This window comes from Panthera tigris, chromosome C2 (genome assembly GCF_018350195.1).
Source record: "Panthera tigris isolate Pti1 chromosome C2, P.tigris_Pti1_mat1.1, whole genome shotgun sequence".
Classification (NCBI taxonomy): domain Eukaryota; kingdom Metazoa; phylum Chordata; class Mammalia; order Carnivora; family Felidae; genus Panthera; species Panthera tigris.
Window position 1 is genome coordinate 92,531,521 of NC_056668.1, and position 5,303 is coordinate 92,536,823.

The following is a 5,303-nucleotide window of genomic DNA, read 5'->3' on the forward strand; positions in this document are numbered from 1 at the left end:
GCTAACTATGTTTGTGTTTTACCAGAATTCTAGATTTTTGTGAAGTAGAAACAAGCCTCCCGCTTTATACTTTACAACTAGGTGTTTGGGATTTTTTTTTTTTTTTTTCATTTTATTTCAAAATCTCAAACATGTCCATCCCACTCCCTTGGCTCCCATGGTCACTATCTTAGTTCAGCCTTTTTATCCTCTTTTGGTTATTATTCCCGATAGGCCCCACTCTCCAGTTTGTCCTCATGCCAATCCCTCTTGCATGTTGTGACCAGAGCAACCTCTCAGGATCCCACAGTGTCTGCACTGCTTTCCACACCGTCAGCAGCTCCCCATTCCTACAGGAGAGGCCAGGCCACGTGGAAGGCACTGCCACCGCACGACTTGTCCTACCCAATCGCCTGCCCTTTGTCTCAAGCATCCCTGCCCAGGAACACCCCACATGTGGACATGCGGACATGGGAGGGGGGCGCCACACCCTGGCCATCTCTGCCTTCCTTAACTTGCTCCCCCTCTTCCCTGTACTCCTCCCTTCTCTGTACTCCGCCTTCAAACCTCAGCCCCAAATGTCGCTTACTCATCCATTCACTTCCTCCTTCAACCCCAGGCAGACGCCAATCATGCTTTCCTCAGCATTTACAGAGCGCTTTCATCAGACTCCCTGCACAACTCTGGTCATGTCACATCATATTAGAATGAATTGTGTACACATTCTTTTTCTCCATTATGTAACTCTTAGAGAAAGAACATCCCTTTTTATTCCTAATTTAAGGGTGGGTGTGGGCAAGATACCATCTTATAAAATCAGGGCAGCCAGTTGGTAGTCCTTTAAAGTGTCCAGGATGGAGTGAATTCCTCCAAAAATATTTCTAGAAAAGAGGAAAACCAGGGACCAGAAAAGAGAAGGAAAGAGAAGGGGGGGGGGGGGCGGTGGTGCTTAGAAATTGAGTTTAGAATTTAACACAATTGGTTTTTAGCCTGGTTCCTAGAGACGAGGTTGCCGTTCTGTGATCAAGGACAACACACATTGTTTCTGTGAATGTCACTCACCCCATCTGCAGAGTAGAAATAATAATAATAGATCTTACCTCCCTGCCACTGTTATGGGAGTAAATGAATTGAAAGAGTGGCTGTAAAATTCCACTTTTGAATTGAGTCCAAGGTCATTCTGTTTTTTGAAAATGTATTTTTCAGAAAATTGGAAATTTGCTCTAAAATTTTTATTGAAAAAATATTCTCTTTTGTTGAATAATGATAGGAGATAAAACATGCCACAGCTCCAACTCATCCCCCTTTATTAATGAATTAAGCCACATCAAAATGCAATAAAAAGGGTGTAAGAGGCTCCTAAGAAGCATTCAAATTTTTATCAGTCATTTTCCCTCCATAAAATGAGCATTTCTATTAAAATGGTATTACATAAAAATAGAATTTTAATGGGTGAAGATTCTTTAAAATCACAAGACCACCTGGTAAAAGGCAGGCTTAAAACTACTTTTCCCTCCATAGAAATTAGAAATGAAAGAAACCAAAAATGACTGAAATTAGAAAATGCAAAAAACCAAAATAGCCACAAAATAAACGTGCTCCCCAAATGTGGAAGTGTCAGGACCTCCAACTCAAAGATGCCATTGTTAAGAATATTAGGCTCTTGCTCAGCAGTGACCATGGGAAGTAAGAAATTCTGCCCGGGTAGTGAAACTACATGGGTTATGCAGAAAGGTACACTGCAGGGAAAGAAGCCACGCATGACTGGAAGACAGGGATTGTGATACTGCAGAGCAGTGGAAAACATGAATTACCTGCCAACAAGGGATCTGCCATCGGAAAGAGTCCCAGTAGGCAAAAATGCAATAAAGTTGAAAGGATGGTCACTCCAGAGAAAAATGGGCTCCACAAGGAACAGGAAAAGGGCACATTTGGTAAGTTTGTATCAATAGTCAAGCTGTGATGTCATTTTCAAAATACGACTATTGGTGTTGAATAGAAAGCATTTCAAATTGAGACGTGTTGAGACAATAAGCATAAACACTCATACATTGTACTTGCAAATATTTGGGGGATGTGAATATTTATCTTGCTCATCTCTGAAGAATTTTAATTTTTCTCATTTATAATTTTAATCGAAGCATTGCTATTCATTTTTTCTTAACTCTTTCTTATAGGCATCAAATTGTAATATCTAAGTCCATTTTGGGGGAAAGAAACACCACCAAGAACTACCCTCCAGAACAAAATAATGATGTTCATTCCTCCAAACAACCAAATTTGAAGTCTACTAAAACAAAAACAAGGAGTCCGCACAAAAAGAAGTAACAAAAATCACATTCTAGGGGTTCAATGCAAGAAGCAGCCTCACTATGCCGTCTAATCAAACTTCAGCTGACTTTCACAAAAAAATTATACCCTAGCTCATCAAAATATACATTTTCTATTTGCTTTTTTTAACATTAAAAATAACAATAAAAAAAGAAAACTTGAAGGAGTTCACAATCATTTGCCTGACACATGTCGATGTCATGTACTGTCTCTGAAGATCGGGAAAGCTATTTGCAGCGCATGTGATTAGCAGACACTAGTCTTCAAGGTTCAGTTTTCTTCCAAACGGTGTAAAATACCCACAGTTCCAAGTGTGAAGGAACACAGACGATCTCCTTTGAGAATTCCACAGGAGAATACAGGCACCCAAGCTGTTCTTCATAGAGTGCAGGCCTTCCGTCAAACTGACACAATCACTCTATGTAAACTATTTCCCTCCTGTTTCAGTACTTCTATTGAGAGGCCAAGAATCAGTTTGAAAAGCTCCCATGTGCAATCTTCTTCTGGAGTTGTGGAGATTGGAATGGCTGTCAAATCATTAATCACATAATCAGTCTCTCTCCCTTCTTTGGGGCACCTCTTCAGTACTGGAATACAGTCTTCTATTAGAACCTGAGAGCAGTCTCCTTTCTGATTATTTAAGGCATGACCACATGTTTTTCTTTTTCTTTTCCTTTTTTCACCACATGTTTTTCACATGTATTTCTTTTATTTTTTTTAAATTTTTTTAATGTACATTCATTTTGAGAGAGAGAGACAAAGTGAAGGCTGGGGAGGGGCAGAGAGAGAGGGAGAGCCAGAATCTGAAGCAGGCTCCAGGCTCCGAGCTGCCAGCACAGAGCCTGACACGGGGCTCGAACCCACGAACTGGGAGATCATGACCTGAGCCAAAGTCGGATGCTTAACCAACTGAGCCACCCAGGCGCCCCCACATGTATTTCTTACATCCATCAATCACTATCACAATCTCTATCATAGTGACCATATTTGGTTTCAGTTTAAATATTTCACATAATATGCCCCCATCTCTGCCCCCTTGAATCAGTATGTCTTTGCCACTGTTGTCTTCTTTTCCACTGTCCATGATGGCCTGGGTATGCCCAAATCACTCTCCACCGGATTAAAATCTCCAAATTGCTTCAAGCGTAGAATTTCAATGTTCGTTTAAGGTGAATCTTCATCATACACCACTTCATCTATTCATCCCCAACCAGGCAACCATCAGCTATAGGCCAGTATCTGTCAATGGTCCCTCCTCGAACTATGGGAGGTAATCGCTTCACCCGCTCAGTACAGCCCTGACTCAGTTCTTTCATTCTTTCTTCTACTTTGTCCAAAAGACTGTGAACTTCTTGGCCTTGTGAATCCCCATCATAACTCTGAAGGTCTAACAACATCGATCGTGTGAGTAAATTCTCAGATTGGCAAGGCTACCATTTTTGTTTATGTAGGTCGCCGAATAACTGTGGTCTTGCCAGGTGTGCCCCGACCCCATCATCCCTTGCTCCCGGAAGATGGACTGCAGGCCTTTTAGAATGTTCTCACCAACAGCTTTGGTGCCAAGCATGAAGTCTCGTGTGCTGTGCTGTGCTGCTACCATAGTGAGGCGCTGCCCTGTGCCATGCCTGGGGGAGGTGGAAGCGGGCTCAGGAAACTGGGGAGGCTACAGGCATGTCAGGCCTCTCTGAAGAATTTTAATTTGAAAAAAATAAAAGATAAAAAGTGTGGGTTAGGACAAAGACCCAACAAACGAGAGTCTTCCAGGGTATCAGCTGAGTAGAGTGCATCACCTCCATTGTCCCTTAGATACAGTGCAGGAAACAAGTTTTCTTACACCAGTGTCTCCCCAGTATGCTAGAAGAACTGGATCTCCCACGGGATTTCACTCACTGTTAACAGTCTTTTATAAACAGGAAAGATCTAGCTCAAAACATTCAATGTACTTAAGAAATCTATAAGGCCACAAATCACTAGGACTATTATCTCCTGTTTGGCTTTTTTATCCCACTGCTAGATATCATATACAATATTTTACATTTGCAATAATGCAACTTATAAGAAATATATATTTGGTCAAACATATATTTTCCTTATCTATTTAGCCTTCTTCCACAGTTCATAGCTCACAGCTCCCCAAACCCTTGGAACTTCCTAAGTGTGAAGAGACATGAAGGTGTCACTTGTTATGTTAATGAGGTGACTTTTGCAAAGCTTCTAAGGATGAGGTTCATGGTGAATGGAGCCAACAAAGTGATCTGAGCGTTGGAACTTACAGTCCCACCCCCTGACCTATGGGGAGGAGAAAAGGGCTAGAAATGTAATTGCCAATGGCCATTGATTTAATCAACCATGCCTATGTAATGAAGCCTCCTAAAAATCCAAAAGGAGGGGACTCAGAGAGCTTCCAGGTTGATACACATGTGGAGATTTGGGGAAAGCAGTGTGCCTATAGAAGGCATGGAAACTTCATACCCTTTTACCATACTTTGCCCTATGTATCTCTTCCACCTGACTGGTCTTTTTAAAATGAACCAGTATTTTAGTAAGTAAAATATTTCTCTGAGTTCTGTGTTCTAGACTCTCTAGCAAATCAATCAAAGCTGAGAGGAAATCTTGGGAACCAATGATTTATAGTCAGTTGGTTAGAAGTGCAGGTAACAAGCCTGAGCTTTGTGGCTGGCCTCTGAGAGGTACAGGGAGGGCAGTCTTGTAGGACTGAACCCTAATCCATAGAATCTGACGTTATCTCTGGGCAGTGTCAGAATTGAGTTAAATTACAGGACATTCAGCCAGGGTCCGGAGCATCGTTTGTTGTGGGGAATCCCACAAACACACACACCGGCACACACCAGAATTGGTCTCAGAACACCATTTTAACATGTGAAAAGCTGGCCCTAGTTCCAAAGCAACTTCACACATTAGTTGCTTTGATGTTGTGGAGGCGAAAGCAAAGGCTCAGAGAAAGAAGGTCATATTCCTAGAAAGAGGCATGT

The 5,303-nt window shown here is 41.8% G+C and overlaps 1 pseudogene; it reads right to left on the minus strand.

The window, feature by feature from the left end:
* Window positions 1–2,573: 2,573 nt before the first annotated feature.
* LOC102964401 lies at window positions 2,574–3,910 on the minus strand (annotated as a pseudogene).
* Window positions 3,911–5,303: the final 1,393 nt, after the last annotated feature.